Source organism: Hibiscus syriacus, unplaced genomic scaffold (assembly GCF_006381635.1).
Source record: "Hibiscus syriacus cultivar Baekdansim isolate YM2019G1 unplaced genomic scaffold, ASM638163v2 tig00112000_pilon, whole genome shotgun sequence".
Lineage (NCBI taxonomy): Eukaryota > Viridiplantae > Streptophyta > Magnoliopsida > Malvales > Malvaceae > Hibiscus > Hibiscus syriacus.
The window spans coordinates 712,269-733,393 of NW_024063235.1; the positions used below are offsets into that span (position 1 = coordinate 712,269).

The following is a 21,125-nucleotide window of genomic DNA, read 5'->3' on the forward strand; positions in this document are numbered from 1 at the left end:
CAAAGAAACAAAATTTTGTTGCATTATCTACCACTGAAGCGGAATACATTTCATCCGGTAGTTGTTGTGCATAAATTTTATGGATGAAACAACAACTTTTTGATTATGGAATTGAAGTAGGTACCATACCTATCAAGTGTGACAACACTAGTGCTATTTGTCTCACTAAAAATCCCATCCAACACTCTAGAACTAAGCATATTGAAATTAGACATCACTTCATTAGAGACCATGTCGCTAAGAAAGATGTAATTCTATAATTTGTTGATACTTTGCACCAATTAGGGGATATCTTTACAAAACCTGTAGACAAAGAAAGATTTTGGACACTTAGGAGAGAATTAGGTTTAACTGATCTATCTTAACTTAAGGTTTAAAATAATTTTTGGCACTTTTAATTAAGAGATGAATAATGCTTATAATTAACACTTTTAATTGCATTCTTGCTATTAGTTAGGGGGAGCTTATGACTCTTAATGAAAATTAATTATATGTTCAAAAAATGCTTAAAGATAGATTTGATTGATTGAACATGATTAATTTTCAATATATGAGTTGTCAATACCACTAAAGCTAATTAATTTAGCATCTTGAGTGTTTATACACAGATTTTTTATTTTTAGTGTAGGAGGAATCGATACCCCCTTACAGGGGAACCGATTCCCCCTTTAGGGAATCGATACCCCCACTAGGTTTGGTTTATTACGCCCAAATAAACCATTTTTTCTCAAAACCCTTCCTCCTCTTCTCTCTTGCCGTTCACTCCCTTTCTCTCCTCAAATCTCTATATTACTTCAAAACAACGTTTTCTAGTCGGAATTACTTCAATTATCATCTCCTAAACCTTCTAGGATAATTAATTAAGTGCAAACAACATCAAAATCTACTCAATCTTCAATTTTCAAGGTAATTTTTCTAAACCCACTATTTTATTAATTTTGAACATAAGACTAGTTTTAATTAGTTCTAGGTTGAAATAAGTATTGGGCATTGCTTATATATTGATTTAGAGCTATAATCTACAACTAATTTCATCAAAAAACACAAAATTGATCAAAATTTTGAGATTTTTCGAAATTTAAAAAAAATGATTGTTTTGTTTTTCAAATTGTTGTGTTTTGATTTAATTATGTTGTTATTATGAAAACTATACGTATATTGATTTTCAAACCTTATTTTCAAACTTAGTTTTGAAAATTGCCCATTAGGATTGTTTTAGACAACCTTGAAATATTGCGGACTCAATTGAGTTTTGGGATTGATTTATATTGCATACATGTGTTTAATATTACAAGTTACCCTTTCTATTCTGATTCCCTTAAGTCATGTCTCACAAACGCCCAAGGTCATCCTCTAGTCGATCAAACCAACCACTAAACCCACCTCCAAATCCACCTCCTATCCAACAAATTCCTAATCCCAATCCTGATGATCCAAAAATGACCATTCGTAATTCATGCTTCAATGAACCAGGTCGTAGACAAAATCTCTTCTTTAGGTATTCTCAATATTTTGAATCCTACAAAATTTGGGAAGAAAGAATCCCATCTCTTCAAGCTATGTTAGACATAAATTTTAGATATCTTCCTACCCTACAAGAGTGGAAATTTGATAAACTCTTTGAACTCGAACCAATAGTTTATCATCAACTCGTTCGAATTTTCTATTCTAATGCCATTGGCATTCAAAATCGGGCTAAAATAACAAATCAATAAACTCTTTAAACACTTAGGGTTGGCCTTGATGCCTCTTTTCCACTCAAAAATCAAATCAATCTATTTTCCTTAACAAAATCGGGATGGAAGATAAGTGAAGAAACTGGTCAATGGGTTCGTACCAGTGAGCACACTCCGAGAGCTAGTTCATCACGAGATATTGACGAAGCCGACGATGAGCCGGAGCAGCACGAGGAACAAGCACAACAAGAAGATCAAGTGACTCCATACTTCCAATCATTTATGGACAATCTTGATATGAGGTTTGCATCCATCGAATCACATTTGTCTGCTAACAACGAAACAATGAATCATCTTTTTGACTCTTTGGACGAGAGGGTCGATGCACTTTCACGTGACGTGGCTAACATTTGGACACGTTTATCTTCTCCTGATCCACTAATGGACGATTATACCTTGTTTCTTGCTTAGCTTTATTAGATACTACTTTGAACTTATTGTTTTAACATTTTGGATGTTTGTGAATGCTTGAATTTGTGGATGTTTAGATTTATTTTGAATGTTTTGGATGATTTGAACTTATCTATATATGTGGATTTGCTTAAAATTTTCATTTTGTGCATCATTTACATCATTTTAGATATATGACCAATTTTGTCATTTCACATTATTTTTGAATATTGAATTATGAAACTAATGTCTAACGTCTCCTCTTGATTGTGATCTTAGCAGCTTACGCTTTATATATATATATATATATCAATTGGCTTAAATTTCAAAAACCTTGTTCTAAAAACATTTTTAGGGACTTTTTGATTTAACAAAAAGGGGAAGAAGTAATAGAGTAAGGGGGAGTAATTTTTCAAAACTTAATTTCAAAAATGATTTCAATTATAAAATCTTAAAATTACTAAAATGTTTTGTTATATCAAAAAGTGGGAGATTGTTGAAAACATTTTGATGTTTCGATATAACAAATTAAATGTTTTTATATTTCAAGATTTTATAATCATTTTTGAATATTATTCGATTAAACTATTCGAATATCAAAATATTACTCTAAGTTTTTCAAATGTAAATTTTAATCCTTACTCAAGTTTAAAAGTATGTTTTAATCTTTTAAAAAATTTAGAAAGTATTTCGAGCCTTAATCGAGCCAAAAACCTTTTCTTAATAAATCTCAAAACAAAGAAGACAAATCCCTCAGAGGGTACCGATTTCCCCCAAGGAGGGAACCAATTCCCCCTCAATGGTTTTGGCTCCGAGAAATAACAGATTACTCGGAGGGTACCGATTCCCCCCATCTCATAACGGTCGAAATATTTAAATTTTACACTGCAGGAATCGATTCCCTATGAAGGGGTACCGATTCCCCCCACGCTCCAAGCTGTTTTATTAATTATTTTCACACTTAAACGGCTCTATTGACTCCACTAATCATCCCCAACATTCAGAATCAATTGAAGGAGTATTTAAACAAGCTTTGGAGCCATTGATCAATAACAGGAAACAAGAATCAAGAGAGAATCAAAGAGAAAGCATCAAACCTCAAGTTTGAGCATTTTCAAGCCTATTTCATTCAATATTCATTTTTGCTTTCAAGAACACTTGTTGTGCTCAATTGTATTATTCTTGAGTGTTCTTTCTTTGTTCTAGAATTGTGCAAACATCTTTCCTTGTGAGGATTTTCTTGTAAGTTTGCAAAATTTGTATTGTTCTCTTTGGGAGAGTGTTCTCAAGAATTTGGGGTATAATTCTTGAGAGAGTTGTAAGGTTACTTTTTGTCCTCAAAAGAAAGACAAATTAGTGAATTTGTGGAAAATTCTTAGTGTGGATAGCTAAGGTAGTGGACGTAGACTTTGGTTGAGAAAGTCGAACCACTCTAAATTGATGTGCAAATATTTTTCAATTTTCTGCAAAAGCTTCCACCAAAATTTTATTGCCAATTCACCCCTTCTTGGCCTATTCCGTCAATCGATTAACTCAACAGAGTTCTACACCCTCGATGAGCTCATCGATTCACTTCTTACTCATGAGGTAAAATTCCAAAAGAATAAGGAAGAAGAAGAATAAGAGAATAACAAGAAAAGGAATGAGGTGAAAATCACCTTCAAATCCACCAATGAGAGTAATCAAGACTCAAGTGAAGAGGTGTATGAAGATGAAGATATTGTCAAGCTCTTCAAGAAATTCAAACGATTCAAGACATCCAAAGAAGATAAGAAGTATGAATTGAGAAAAATAAAGGTCCCCTGATGCTCTTTGAGTGCGAAATGATGAGACATGTCAAGTATTAATGTTCTTTCCTAAAGAATAAGGGATCAAGAAAAAAGGCATTTGTAGTGGCTTGGAGTGATGAAGACAACTATGATGATGATAAAGTAGCCAATCTATGCCTTGTGGCCATCCAAGAAGATTCAATGGTAACTTCTAACTCTTGTGATTTAAATTCTTATTCATTTAAAGAGTTACAAGATGCCTATGATGAGTTGTATTTGGAATTTGAGACCATGAATTCCAAATATAAGAAATTAATTTCAAAATTCAAAGTTGAAAATGATTTTATTTTGAAAGCAAATGTTGATTTATAAAAAAACAAAATGAAGTTTTGAAAAATTATTGTGAGCTTTCAAAAATCAATGATTTGGAAAAAGAAAATTTTGATTTGAAAGTTAAGCTTGAAACCTAACAAAAGAAAAGGAATTAATTTCTCAAAATAATTCATCATGTTTAAATATGACAAAATGCTCACCTTGCCATTTTTATGGTCACATAGAATATACTTGTCCTTTAAAACTTAGAAAACATTTTAAAATTAGACAAGTATGGGTTCCAAAGGGAACAAGGGGCATTAGCACTAACCATGAAGGATCCAAAGAAATTTGGATACCAAAATCAAAATAAATGTCACTTGTAGGTGTGTGGGAGCAATGGTGATGAAAGTGAAGATATTCAAATGCTCTTGCCACACTTGATGAGGAATGGGTAACCTCTACACTTAAATGTTTTTGATTTTACATTATTGGTTGCCTATTTGTTTATGCATGCATGAATTTTAAACTTAAATAATATGTGTGTTTTATATCTGTATTTTTAAAAGTGTTATGATGGACATTTTTAAAGTTTTAATAATTTTTCATAAATGTTTGTTCATCGTAATTATTTTGGTCAAATTTGGTCTTAATGTTTTGTTTTTACAAATTATAATTTTTGACCTTAAATATTAAATGTTTATGCATGTGATTTTATTGCAAATGATATCTCTCTAACAATTGATATAAATTTTTCAAATGCATAACATTTTTGTATAGCTTTATGCATATAAACTTTAATGTCTCATGTTAATATTGCATAAAGTAGTTTAGACTTGATTTATTGAATTTCATGTGTTACTAACATGTTTGCTCATCTTTGTTGAAATTCAATAGTTTTTAAGTGTCAAGTTTTTCAAAGTCAATTTTTTTGGAATACATTTGTTCAAGGGGAGCTTTTAATTTTTAAAATGAATTTTATGTTAAAAATTTCTACTTAATCTCCACTGTTATTTTTTAACTTTAAAGTTTGATTTATTTTTGATATAACAAAAAAAGGGAGAAGTATAGGTTTGAAAAAATCAATTTCAATAACGAAAAAGTGGAAACTTTAATATTTTCCGAAATATTTCTCTTTTTCATTAAATGTTTTATCAAAGGGTTTGCCAAAACAATTTTTCAAATGTTTTGTTATATCAAAAAGGGGGAGATTGATGAACCTATTTTGATATAACAAATTTAAGGGTAAAATATTTTTAGACTAAATTGAATTTATTCAAAGTTTTCAAAAAAATGCAAAGCCCGTAAAACTTGAATTTGAACAAAAAATGATTTTCAGGATAAGTAGTATCGATACTGTTCCTACAGTATCGATATAGCATGAACAATACCGATACTCTTCTTGTAGTATCAAGGTAAAAGAAGTATCGATACTCCTATGGTAGTACCAATATTGCCTATTAGTTTTAAATGTGTTCAAATTCCATAATGCAAATTTGGTACCGATACTATGCAGTATTGATACCAGTATCGATACTCCAAGCGCAACGGTAAAAAATGGCTAGTTTTTATTAAAGCAGTACCGATACTCCCAGGTCGAGAATTGATGCTCCTGTGTCTGTGGAGTTTTATTTTGTAGCAATTAAGTTTCCCAATGGCTCCAAAATATCTCCAACGGTTAGAAATAGTCAAAAACACATTCCAACATATAAAATGAAGTTCAAGACACTTGAAGAACGTTACAACACCTATCCAAGCAATAGATCAAGAGAAAAGCTCTTTCAATCTTATTTTTCCTTTTCTCTTGTAAATAGAGTGTTTTTATGAGCTTAATTGTGAAAACACCTTCCTTTATGAGGTTCGTTGTTTACAATTATTTATCCTTTTGTAAAGGTTACTCTTGAGCCTAGAAAAAAGAGAGAAGACATTAGTGAATTTGTTAGAAATTCTTAGTGTGGAGATAAGGTAGTGGATGCAGACTTAGTTAAAAATTCGAATCACTCTAAATCTTGTGCCTATTGCCAATTCACCCCTTTTGGCACATTTTCGGTTGATCGTTTTAGCTTCAAAATCCTAACAATACTCAAGGTAAGGGAAATATCGATACTCCCTGGTATGGGTAGTTTTATTTTGTTGAAATTAAGTCCCTAACGGCTCCAAAACATTCCCAATGGCTATAAACAATCACAAACACATTCTAACATATAAAAAAGAGTTGAAGACACTTGAAGAAGGTTACAACTCCTATCCAAGAAATTCATATCAAGAGAAAAGCTCTTTCAATCTTATTTTTCCTTTTCTCTTGTAAATAGATTGTTTTTAATGAGCTTAATTATGTAAACACCTTCCTTTGAGAGGTTTATTGTTTACAATTATTTATCCTTTTGTAAAAGGGGTATTGGTTCTATCTTAGCCATAAAAAAGATGAAGATTTGTAAATGTTACTCTTGAGCCTATAAATGAAAGAACAAACTAGTGAATTTGTTAGAAATCCTTAGTGTGGAGCTAAGGTAGTGGATGTGGACTTGATTTATAAGTCGAACTACTCTAAATCATTGAGCAATTTTCCTATCATTTTTCTCCATAATCCCTAAAATCTTTAAAAGGCCAATTCACCCCCTTTTGGCACTTTTTCGGTTGATCAATTGAGCTTCGAAAATCCTAACGTATACGTTAGATAAAAATATGATAAAATTAATATAAATGACTTGCTTAATTCAATGGTTGAGTGTCTTGCATTCATTTTAGAGGCTTAGGTTCAATTCATGCTAAGAGCAAGAATATTTTCTTTTATTTTATCCTTGTAATTGGTGACACATGTCACCATTTAATCGGTTCAATAAAATTAATTAAAAAATATTATCGGAGAAATAGAAAAATATGTGGGAATTTAAAAAAAATTGACATGTCATGCCACATCATATTATCGCTAATGGTTTTGAAAATAAATAAAGTTTAGATACTAAAACGAAATAAAAATGATAGTGTAAGTACTAAACATATAATTTATCCTTTTAATATTTACTTAATAAGGACAATTTAGATAGTGGTATGTTGCGGTGCGCGACATATGCTGTAGACTCATTCTATATTTTATAATCAACCCAGGGAAAATTCTACAACACTTGTCAAGTATTGTAACGTACCACTAAAACGATATATCGAAACGTATTACAACTAAATTTGTCCTTATTATACAAATATTAAAAAGTATAAAGATCTATTTAAAATTAATCATTAATTAAAATTTAATTCTACTTTTTATATAATTATAATTTAATTATACTTTTTTTATTATTAAGAATAATAATTAATTCAAGCGATTTAATTTATTTAGAATTAAGATTTATAAATTATCTAAGTTAAGAATGACCACGAGAAAGATTCACCGTCGGATATCTTAACTCGCCGGAAAATTTATCAAAACATTTATCAGAAAATATTATATTATAAATTTAATGATGTCGTTTGCCATCGCCCGGTTCACCTTCAACCAACAACCACCCAATAATCATCCGGTAATTGCCCAATCAGTTTCCAGATTCGCAACGCGAACTTCGACTATCGCATTACGATTTACATATTCGCATTGCGATAGTCCAAGTTCGCGCGGACGTGTCGAAGACACGTACTACCACGACCACGACCACGACCACGACCCGACCCGACCCGACCCGACCCGACCCGACCCGAGACGAGACGAGACGTACGGCGGCGCACGAGAGTCCCCCTTGTTCTCTATCACTCAACAAGGAAGTGGGAAAGCCAAGCCTTAAATACCATTCCCAATAGTGTTTCCAATACTATGTGGGATTGAGCATTACCAACACTTGTTCCCAATACTATGTGGGATTGAGCCTTAAATAGTGATATTATTTTTGAATGTTTTGCTTAAAATTGCAATAATCACGATTGATTGTAGATTGACTTTTAATTATGACATATTTAATCGTATAATACTAATGCAATTGGTTGCTGATTCAGTTGTGTTTTAAGGTGCATGATTGTTAATTGTTTCCTGAATAATCACATTGTATTGGAAACAAGTGTTGGTAATGCTCAATCCCACATAGTATTGGAAACACTATTGGGAATGGTATTTAAGGCTTGGCTTTCCCACTTCCTTGTTGAGTGATAGAGAACAAGGGGGACTCTTGCGCGCCGCCGCCGCCGTCGTCTCTTCTCGTCTCGTCTCGGGTCGGGTCGGGTCGTGGTCGTGGTCGTGGTCGTGGTCGTGGTAATACGTGTCTTCGAAACGTCCGCGCGAATACTATCTTTTTAGAGAAAATTTTTAAGAAACAAATGCAATACCACCAGTCGTTGCGATTTTGGTCGCAACGAATTTGGAATAAATCGCAACGCGAACTTTAACTATCGCAACGAATTTGGACTATCACAATGCGAATATGTAAATCGCAATACGATAGTCGACTATCGTAATGCGAACTTGGACTATCGCAATGTGAACTTCGACTATCGCATTGCGATTTACATATTCGCATTGTTCGCATTGCGATAGTCGACTATCGCATTGCGATTTACATATTCGCATTGCGATAGTCCAAGTTCGCATTGCGATAGTCTAAGTTTGCATTGCGATAGTCGAAGTTCGCGTTGCGAATCTGGAAACTGATTTGCGATACCGGAGATCGCGTTGCGAATTATCGATCGCATTGCGATTTAGTTGGTCATTTTGGCAAATCCAAAAAAAGTTGGTTAAAATCGTATATTATAAGACATTTTTGGTCAATGAGGTTATTTTCTCTTATATGTTTATGTTTTAATAGACATGGCTAAATTACACTAACCCCGTACTTTTGTTTTAATTTAAATGGTCAAATTTCGTACAGACCTTCACTTTCTCCTATTTATATTTTAGATTTCTAGGTTTTAAATCTTCTACAATTTTTTATTTTGATAATTAATTTCAAATTTACTCTTTATTTTTTTCATTATTTTTGTACAGATAAAAATGAAATATCAAAATAAAAAATAAAATAAAATGATAGAAGATTTAAAACCTAGAAATCTAAAATATAAATTGGGAAAAATGAGGGGTTTGTACAAATTTGACTATTTAAATTAAAACAATTGTTTAAAATATAAATGAGAGAAACTATGGGGGTTTAATGAATATGACCATTTGAAAACAACACAAATAAGGGAGGTTGGATTGTAATTTAACCATTCAAAATTAAAATTCAACCACCTTCGTGCAAATCAATGGAAACAGAGAGGGGGCGCCGCCTACGTTTCAACAGAGCTTCTCCTGGCGACTGACTTGATAATTGCCGGAGCCCGGATGATCGTTGGGAGGTTGGTGGATGACGGTGAACCAAGCGACGACAAATGACAGTGTTGAATTTATAATATAATATTTTCCTTCGAGTTTTTTTGACAAAATATTTGGTAAGTTAATATTTTCGATGGTAACTACTGCACATCGTCATTCTTAACTTAAATAATTTACAAATCTTAATTTTAAATAAATTAAATAAATTACATTAATTATTATATTTAATAAAAATATAATTAAATTATAATTATATTAAAATTAGAATTAAATTTTAATTAATGATTAATTTTAAATAAATCGTATACTTTTTAATATTTGTATAATAAGGACAAATTTGTTTCCAATACGTTTTGATACACCATTAGTGATATGTTACGTTACGCGACAAGCGCCGTACACTATTCCATACCTAGACTAATAAAAATAAATACTAAAAAATAATAATTATTTTATAAATTTTAACAATTAATTGGTTAGAAAATTCTATCTTCAGGTGAAAAACTACATATTTAGTATCTAATTTAATATTTTTGTTCCATTTTGATATTTAATAATTACCAAGCAAAAAAAGCTAGGATGAATTACATATTTAGTATTTAAATTATTATTTTTATTTCATTTCGGTACCTAATAATTACCATGTAAAAAAAGCTAGGATAAATTACATATTTAGTATCTAAATTATTATTTTTGTTCTATTTTGGTAACTAAATTTTATTTTTTTAAAATTATACCTATCGTTTAGTTTAAATTTTAATTTTGTACCTAGCCGTTAAAAAATTATCAAAACGCCTAATCTTACATTTTTTAATTTTCAATTATGACATGGTATTACCTTATAGTGATGTGTCAATATTACCATTAAGTTTTTAACGGAAGGGTATCAAAATGAAACACAAACTAAACGTTAGGTATAATTTAAAAAAGTAAAATTTAAGTATTAAAATGAAAAAAAAGTAACAGTTTAGATATTAACATGTAGTTTACTCAAAAAGTTAAAAGGATGTTCCGTAGGCATAATCAGGCATGGTGTATATGGGCCCGGGGTAGCTATTCTGTTCAGCAGAGAAACGCGACCTCTCCTCTCTTATACCCAATGTTTTTAAAACTGGACCGGACATTGAACCGGTGAAGGTAATGGTTCACTGGTTCAACTACGGTTGAATCGGATTTTATATAAAATAATATATTTTTTTAATTTTACATAATATTCAAAACAATATTAATATATATATGTAACACTTTTTTTAAGTTTACAATATTAAAAGGTATAAAAATATCACAAGTTATAACATGTATAAATGAAAAACCATAAAATCAAGTGAAACAAAATGATTCAAATCAACTACAACATAATATTTAAGGTAAAACATATTCAATAATAAATATAATTATATAACTATAATCAAAAAAATAAAATTGGAGTTTAAAAAAATCATAACAAATGATGTCATTTGATTTAATTGTTTTAAAAAAACAATCCCACATGACTAAGAAACATAGAAGAGTATCCCAAAAGTTTAAAGAGTAAAAATATGAGAACAAAACAATCCCACATGGCTAAGAAACATAGAAGAACATCCCAAAAGTTTAAAGAGTAAAAATATGAGAACAAAACAATCCCACATGGCTAAGAAACATAGAAGAGCATCCCAACTTACTTCTATAAATAATAGAGGTAAATTGACATTCAAAATCATGGACAAAGCGAACTATTCTTTCGCTTCAATTGAGCTCAAATTTTAGGCTTCAATTGAGCTCAAATTTTAGGCTTCAATCGAACTTCTAATTTTTTTTTTGAGTTCGAGCCTTTTCGATTTCAAGTTTTACTATTATATTTCGAGTTGATAATTTTTAGCTCGTGAGTTTTTGAGTTGAGTTGAGCTTACTTTTAAAGTTTTCGAGTTCGAGTCGAGCTCAGCAATAATCGAATTTGACTCGGCTCATTGAACAAACGACGTTGTTTGGTTTCATTTTTTTTAAAGAAAAAGGTGAACCGGCGGTTCAAACCGATTTTGCCGGTTTTCAGCCGGTTCACCTCGATTTTCCCGGTTTTCAGCCGGTTCTTCCGGTTCTTTACCGGTTCTGTGTAATCCGATTTTGAGAGTTAATCGGACCGAACAAACTACCGATTCACAGTTCAATCGGTCGAACCGATCGATCCGATCCGATTTTAATAACATTGCTTATAACACAACCCTTTCCATTCAGGCATTATTAAAATAAAAATCCCCTAAATTATTATTATTTTTGAACATTAACCCTTAGTAGATTTATTAAAAAAATATTCTTAAATTATCATGTAGAATAATTTTGGGTTCTAAAAAAAGTGAAGTCAGAACTCGTATTACGAGTTTCATATATTTATTATAATCTTTATTTAATATTAAAAAATTTTATCTTAAAAAATTGATAAATCTCTTGACCTATAAAATATGAGGTCGGGACGCGAAATAATTTTACGTAAACAATTCGTGGTTATTTTTATTTGTTAAGGAACTACTGTTAAAAAAATAATTTATAGGTTTTTTTAATATAATAATGCCTTCCATTCATCTCTCAAAACTGATCATCGCAAGGGAAAAATACTTATTTTCTTCTTCTAGAAATTCTTCTCTCTGATTAATCCAAATTTCTGAGTTTTTCATTGGAGAGAGATCAAGTGGAAAACCCTAAGAAGAAAGGGGGAAAATCAAAATCACATGTAATTTTTTTTAGAGAGCGAGAGAGAAAGAATCGAAAATTAACAAGGCATGGGTCAAGCTTTTCGCAAGCTCTTCGATACTTTTTTTGGTAACACAGAGATGAGGGTACTTCTTTCTCTCCATATTTATTTCCATTTTTCGTGCTTAATAATTGACTATTTCTATCTCCTTTTTTAAACTGAATTTTTCTCCATTGTTCGTTTTTTTAATAAAAAAACTGAATTTTTCGGGTTATAGTTAATGACTTAATGTAGAATTGATGAAAATTCTTACTCTTGGTTCTTGTTTGAAAGCCATGAAAACGATTTAATTTTGCTCAAGAGCCCATCTACTGCTTGATACTTTGTGATAATTTCTTTAACTAGTTAGTGAAATGAAGTTGCTGATGTTCAGAAAATTCAGCTCAATATTTTCGTTGTTTTTTCATTAAATTGTGCTAAAAACTGGGATCATACCTGATTATAATGGGAATTTTTTTGTTGCATGTAAAATTTGTAACTTTTTGATGTTTTCTTGAATGTATGTGTATCATGTAAGACCTGCTGCCAGACGTGTCAAAAACTCAATTTTTTTTTGGTTGCTTTCATGACATGGGAATAACAAAATTATGTCATAAATTCAGTTGAATTCTGCACCTATCTGCATATATCATGTTGTTTGTAGAAATAAAAATCTCTTGGCTTGTAAGTAGCTGATAAGTTTAAGCAGCTTAACTCGCCATAGGTAATAGCTATATTAACTCACCATTAGTTTTCTTCTCCTTAGGCAAGACTCAAAATACATATTCCAACATGCACACCTTAGACACATGTTCTATTACTAATGGCATGTATAATAGATAAAGTATAAGCGGAAAATTTAAAATTGGTAGACCTTTTTGCTTGTACTTATGAATCTAGTGCCCAAGCCACTGGTTTGTTGTTTAAGTAGCATATTGTTTTCACCTTTCTGACTTATTTTGTACCATATTTCTCGTTTCTTTTTATACCACATATGCAGGTTATTATTAGATACAAGTGCTGTTTATTTTTATTTATTTATTTCACTTTACTTCTCCATTCTTATGTGTAATTTTTGTTGAGATGATTTAGATTGTGATGCTAGGCCTTGATTCAGCTGGCAAAACAACTATATTGTACAAGCTACACATTGGAGAAGTTTTATCAACTGTCCCCACTATTGGTAGGCAACGTGGTTCATAACAATTTGATTTTAGATTGGTCAAGTATATGAGCAATGCTCTCATAATTTGCTGGTTTTTTGTTTTGTTTGTCCACAAAGGAGCTCTTGGCTAGTTGGCAGTACTCGTTTTCATTTTCTGTTTTATAATTTAGTCCTTTTTTTATTTTGTTTGTCCTCTATTAGCACTGCTCCTGGATGGGCTAAAACCTTATTAATAAAAGTGATTACCTTAAAAATAGTTAAATTTTAATGCCACAGAAACTCATAAAACTGTTCAAGCAGACGCTCTTGCATCTTTAAAAAGGTATACCAGATCACTACAAAAGATATTATATGGTCTAAGGAAATATTGTATTCCTGATTAATTTAGACCACTTGTAGTAACATGCGTTAGCCGATTTTTCTTGAAGTTTCCCTTTAACTGTGTCATTCATCAGTTTTTATAGCAACATATGTCTATTGTCTGGTACAGAAAGTCCATGCTTTTCTAGTCTTCATATTTCAAAATTGTTTGAACAAAGTGGTTGAGTTGTGTGAAGTCACGTGTATACCATTTGTTTTCATAATTTACTTTACTTTGTTGATCTTTGGAATTTTGTTTCCCTTTTCCAGAATTTACAGGAGGCATATACCATTGATTAGTTTTGTGGTATTGTTTACTTTTCCTTCTATAATCTTTAGGATCCGTCTCACTTTTCTAAATATCTTTTAGCTCAATATTGGATGTTGTGAAATTTGGATACACTAATTGATATGACGCTTGAGTCTGTTTTGTTGTCTCTTCCAGGTTTCAATGTGGAGAAAGTTCAATACAAGAATGTCATGTTCACAGTTTGGGATGTTGGTGGACAAGAGAAACTAAGACCACTTTGGAGGCACTACTTTAACAACACAGATGGACTGGTAATGATTAGTTCTCTCTCAAAAGGGGAAAAAACTTGTAATGCTTCTTTTGATGGATTTTGACCTTAATCTGTGTCGTTGTTGGTTACTTTATTTGAAAGTTCCTTCTAGTATGACCTGGCAATTATTTGTCCTCTCTCAAAAGAATGGAAAAAAACTTGTAATGTTTCTTTGATTGAGTTTGACCCAAATCTGCCCCATTTGTTGGTTACTTTATTTGAAAAAGCCTTCTATATGTTAGTAGACATATTCCACTTTATCTTATAGCTGTATGTTTCCCCGATTTTTCTTTAATTTGTTTCATTTCATAATGTTTTCGTTTTTTGTCATTTCAGAGGGGAACTTATATTATTGAAATTTGAGAGATTAGGCTAAAGTAAAATATAGGAGGATTTTATAAATTCTTCTGCTTGTTAATACTTTGTGTAGGAATTATAGAGATATATGAGTTGTTACCATCCCTTCTGTTAAGGGATTCTGTAAATAGTTTTCTACAATCCCTTATTTTAAGGGATCATATCTCTATATCTCTTAGGGTTAGTATATTTCCTTAGAGTTTCCTAATTTACAAATATAATTTGTATATAAAGATGCAATATGTCTTATTGAAAAAAAAAGAAAATACAGAGAAATACTCTGATTTCTACATGGTATCAGATTAGGTTACGATTTATTTCCAAACTAGACCATGTTCGCGACTTCTTCTCCAACATCTCCTTTTCCTACTTCGGAGATCACTTCAAATCCAAAAAATCTTTCTGGTTCTGATGCTCAATCAGATTCATCTGGTCTGACTATCACTTGCCATCGATTGAATGACAAAAACTTTCTTGAATGGTCCCAATCGGTTAAGATTTTTCTCTTGGGCGGAGAAAGATTGGGCTACGTTACTGGTGAAATCCAAAAGCCTGTTGTGACTGACACTATTTTTGCTAAGTGGATGCGTGACAATGGTTAGGTTATGACTTGGCTCCTCAATTCCATGATCCCAAGTATCAGTAGAAACTTTCTTCTGTATAACACAACCGCTGAAATCTGGAGTGCAGTCCGCGAAACCTACTATAGCATTGATAACATTGCCGAATTATATCATATTGAAGAGATGTACATTGCTGAAATCTGGAGTACAATCACTCTCTACTACAATACCCTTACCGCCTTTTGGCAACAATTAGATTTGTATGCACTGCATGATTGGGCAGATCCAAGAGATGCTACCCTTTACCAGCAAATTGTCACTCAGCGAAGACTTTTTTCAATTTCTCCAAGGCTTAAACAAGGACCTGAACGAGGTTCGTGGCAGGGTCTTGGTTATTTCTCTTCTTCCCTCCCTTCGAGAGGCTTTCTCTATTGTCAAGAAGGAAGAAAGCCGCAGGTGTGTGATGCTGCCTGATGAACCGAACCATATTCCCCTTCTGAAGGATCTGCCTTACTCGCACATCAATCATCTCCCACTTCCAAACGAGAGAGACCTTGATGTGACCATTGCAAAAAGCCCGGTTACTCCTAGGAGAAGTGTTGGAAGCTTCATGGTAAACCTCAGGACTGGAAATCCAAGAACTCTCGCGATAATAAATCAAGCCTAGTTTCTGCCAAAGAATAAATTGTTGAACTTCACAAACTGTTTGGAAAGTTTCAAGGGCCTTGTGAGGGTAATATGGTCATGAAATAACCAGAAAGTAACCCTTATGCTACAACTTTTTTCTCCTCCCAGTTGACTCCTAATTGGATCCTCGATTCTGGTGCTACGGATCATATGACTGGTAACAAGGCTTTGTTTTGCAATTTTTCCCAAACTTTGGTAAAACTGTCAAAACGGTTGATGGTTCCTTGTGCAAAATAGAAGGACATGGCACTGTTGTTCTCAATGAACAAATTGCACTTAAAAATGTTCTCTTTGTACCTAATATGGCTTGCAATCTCGTTTCAGTTAGTAAACTTTCCATTGACTTGCACTGCTCTGCAATTTTTACTGATATTGATTGTACTTTGCAGGCACTGAACTCGAAGAAGATGATTGGTAAGGATAACTTGCAGAATGGTCTCTAGATTCTCTCTTCCTCTACTACAACCAAGATCTCTAAATCTTTCACCGCTTTAGAAAAAGTTGACAATTTATGTTATGAAATTTTCATTTAGGCCATCCTAGTTTCCACTATCTTGCAAAATTGTTCCCTGCTCTATTTATTAATAAAAGGCCAAATTCTTTTCCTTGCAAAGTTTGCGCTCTCTTGCCAAACATACTAAATCATCTTATTCTCCTTCTATATACAAACCTTCTCACCCTTTTGCTTTGATCCACAATGATATTTGGGACCTTCTCGGGTGAAGAATGCTGATAATTGTAAGTGGTTTGTCACTTTCATTGATGATCACAGTAGGATAACTTAGATTTATTTGCTAAAAGACAAATCTGAAACTGCTGGTGTTTTTGTCCAATTTTATAACATGGTTCTCACTCAATTTGGGTCTAAAATCCAGTTCTTTAAATCTGATAATGGCAGTGAATTTTTTGCTAAGTCTTTGGTCGATGTTTTAGGGAAAAGGGCATAATTCAATTTAGTTCTTGTGTTGGAACCCCAAACAAAATGACATTGCCGAAAGAAAAAATAGACATCTCTTTGAAGTTACTCGTTCTCTTCTATTTACCACCAATGTTCTAAAATATTTGCGGGGAAAGCCTTATTAACTGCCACATATTTAATCAACCGAATGGCTATTAAGATTTTACAATTTCAATCACCTTAATCTATATTTTTGCAACACTTTTCCCATTTTAAACCTATCTCCTCCATTTCGTCACTTAAAATCTTTGTCTGTATTGTTTTTATCCAAAACATTGCTCTTAATAAGTCCAAGTTAGATCCTAAGTCTTTAAAACATTGCTCCTAATAAGTCCAAGTTAGATCCTAAGTCTTTAAAGTGTACTGTTGGGTATTCTTCACTTAAGAAGGGTTATAAATGCTATCATCCTCCGTCTAAACAATTTTTTACCACTATGAATATAACATTTTATGAGCAGGATACCTATTTCACTCAGGTTTAAATTCAAGGGGAGACATGGAGGGATTTTCATCCGCATCAAGTATCTCCTCATACTCTTCATTCTCAATCTTCAGAATTGCCACCATTTTTGCCTTTACCTACAGATTTGCCACCTGTAACTACTCCCATTGATTCATCTGTAATACCTATCATTAATTCACCCACATCTAATTTAAACACCCTTCCTGAAAATACACCTACTCTTATTAAAAATCTTCCAAAAACAACGCAAATCAAACAATTTCTTGTCTATACAAGGAAAATAAAACATATTCTTGAGACTTTTTTGTAATCTGATTCTTGTCGAGAATTGGATTTAGGTTCAGCTGCCGAAATAGAAGAAGAAATAAGTAAGTCCACTTCCCCTACTCTAAATGATTTTCCTATTGCTATTAGAAAAGGGGTTAGATAGTGCACCAAGTATCCTATTGAAAAATTTGCTGGTTATAATTCATTGATGCCTTCTTTCCAAGCATTTATAGCAACCTTGGATAAAGAACAGGTTCCCACAAGCATAACTGAAGTTCTAAAGGATTCAAAATGGAAAGGGGCTGTTAAAGAGGAAATTTGTGCGCTAGAGAAAAATGCTACTTGGACCGTTACATACCTTCCTCAAAGAAAAAAGGTTGTTGGCTGTAAATGGATCTTTGTTGTGAAGTATAACTCCAATAATAATATCCAACGATACAAAGCTAGACTAGTGGTTCGAGGGGTCTGTAAAGTACATACCTTCCTCAAGGAAAAATGCAACAAGGTTTGCAAGCTCAACAACTCTTTATACGGGTTAAAACAATCACCCAAAGCTTGGTTCGAGGGGTTCACTAAGGTTATTCTTAAAAACGGCTACAAGCAGTCCCTTGTCGACCATACTCTTTTCATCAAGGTAACTTCTACAAATAAGAAAGCTATCCTAATTGTGTACGTGGATGACATAATTTTTACTGAAGATGATGAATAAGAGATTAGCAATTTAAAGTTGTTAAATAGGAATTCAAAACCAAGGATTGGGAAAGCTAAGGTATTTCCTAGGAATGGAGATGACAAGGTCAAAAGAAGGACTTGTGATCAACCAAGGAAAGTATGTACTTGATTTACTCAAAGAAACTGGTTTTCTTGGTTGTAAGCCTGGTGATACACCAATGGAGGCAAACTTAAGATTCAACAAAGAAGATGGGTCCTTAGTAGACAGAGAGAAATTTCAAAGATTAGTTGGGAAACTATTTCTAAAAGAAGATAAGTCAACACATGACTAATCCTAATGAAGATAGTAGCAAATAGAATTCTCAAGTACTTGAAAAAAACTCCAAGACACTGCTTAATGTTTAAGAAGACACAAAACAAAACTGTTAAGATTTTTACAGACTCTAAATAGGCCGAATATCTCATTGAAAGGAGATCCACTAGTGGCTACTGCACTTTTGTTTGGGGTAACCTTACAACTTGGAGAAGTAAGAAACAATCTGTCGTTTCAAGTAGTGCTGAAGCTGAATTTAGAGCACTAACATTGGAAATATGTGAAGGAATTTGGCTACTTAAACTACTAAAAGAACTTGGCACTAATCAAGAGGATCACTTTGAAGTTTTGTGTGATAATCAATCTGTTATTCAGATTGCCAAGAACCTAGTTCAACATGATCGGACAAAGCATGTTGAGATTGATAGGCATTTTATTGCTGATCAAGTTAACAAAAAGACAGCCACACTTTCATACATTCCTTCAGAAGGACAAATTGCAGGCATTCTTACTAAGGCTTTGCCAAAGCCTGTTTTCAATAAATTCCTAGTCAAGCTGGGATTATACAATGTATATTCTCTAGCTTGAGGTGGAGTGTAGGAATTATAGAGAAATATGAGTTGTTACCATCCCTTCAGTTAAGGGATTCTGTAAATAGTTTTCTACAATCCCTTATTTTAAGGGATCATATCTCCTACGATTAGTATATTTTCTTACTTAGTTTCCTAATTTAGAGATATAATTTGTATATAAAGATGCAATATGTCCCATTGAAAAAAATAAGAAAATACAGAGAATTACTCTGATTTCTACACTTTGCAACCTTTAATCAAAACTGGAATATTTTATTACGTGCTTTTGTTATGCTCTACTGATTGAAATGACAAGCACATTCATACTTCTCTCAAATATATTTGTCTGTGCAGATCTATGTTGTTGATTCCCTGGACCGAGAGAGGATTGGCAAAGCTAAACAAGAATTTCAGGTTGTAAATTTAGAAAACATGGACAAACTTGTTAGACACTTGGGCTTAATTTTGCCTCTTTTCATTCTTAATTTTTATTCCAGGCCATCATCAACGACCCATTTATGTGCAATATTGTCATCTTGGTGTTCGCCAACAAGCAGGACATGGTATGATTTCAGTAGTTGCTTTAAACCTTTCTTTTTATGTATATTGCAAAATGCATGTGGCATCTACATGATGAACTATTGAGCAGACATGTGCATTTAGGTTGTTGTTTGAACTTGAAGTAACAATATCAACATATTTTAGTATTGAAAAATAAATTCTTGTTTTCTCATTAAGTACTCTTTTGGACTGGATAGCTGAGATGAATAAGGCAATATTGTTTCTTTCTTTCATTTCATTTTGATTGAAGAATAGAGAAATATGCAATAAGCATTTTTCAAGCTTTCCGGTCGGAATGAATAAACTATCATTGGTTTTTGCTTCATTGTGCATAAACTGAAGCTCTTCCACTCGTATCTGTTTCATTTATTTGATCCTGTGTTCTTTCCAGAAAGGGGCAATGACCCCGATGGAGGTGAGTGAGGGATTAGGTCTTTTTGATCTAAAGAATCGAAAATGGCACTACAAGGTACTTGCGCGCTTCGAGGTGACGGCCTCTACGAAGGGTTAGACTGGCTATCTGGAACTTTCAAGGAGATGAGAGCTGCAGGATATTCATCACTGGGTTCATCAACAATCTAAGGATCTCACACATATCGGAATTCGGAAGCCATTTCTTTGCTTATATTTGCTTGACAATGAGCAAAATAATTGGTAAACACTTCATTTAATCTCTTCGGGTAACATTATCATCATCATCAAAGGCACTGAAAGCCTGTAAAACTGGAAATTAAACCTAGGTATTGTGATCTTTGTTTAGTTAATGTAAAGCTGATGGAGTTAAGTAGGGTTGCTTGGCAATGGCAATTAGAGAAAACTGAACTCCACCATTGTGTATATTAAGAAAGCAGGTACTATACAATGTTTGAAGGAAATTGTTTATCACCAGAGGTATTTTGATTTATATAAACGATTATTATCAGTGTTGGATTATTTTTTTTTCTCACAAGCTAGATTAAAATGGTGACAATTATTTTATTCTTTTGCTTTATTAATTTTAAATTTATTACAAGAATATCTGTTATGATTTTTTCACGAAAAACACTTCTCTACTGATATTAGAACGTTCTAAATAATTGTTCTTATATTGATATGTCATGAATATTTTCACTTGGATTTAGAAATATAAATATACTTATGAACCCGTCAGTGTCCTTAATATTGTTCTCATAGAGGTTTTAGGTTCAAACTACTTTTATAGTGTATTGTCAATATATTAAGAAAATTCTAAAAAATATTTATCTTATAATCCTCCAGGGTATTTAAAAAGGAATACTTATTATACGAATAATTTTTTGAATAATATTATACGTTTATCATATCAATTAAGAATATTGTTTTTTCTCAACATAAGTTTAATATAATCCTTTTTTACTTGAAACATCGGCAGGGAGCTTGATTACTAAAAATCTGTGTTAGG

At 32.4% G+C, this 21,125-nt stretch overlaps 1 pseudogene; it reads left to right on the forward strand.

The window, feature by feature from the left end:
* The first annotated feature begins 12,076 nt into the window (after positions 1-12,076).
* Positions 12,077-20,586, forward strand: LOC120174085 (annotated as a pseudogene).
* Positions 20,587-21,125: the final 539 nt, after the last annotated feature.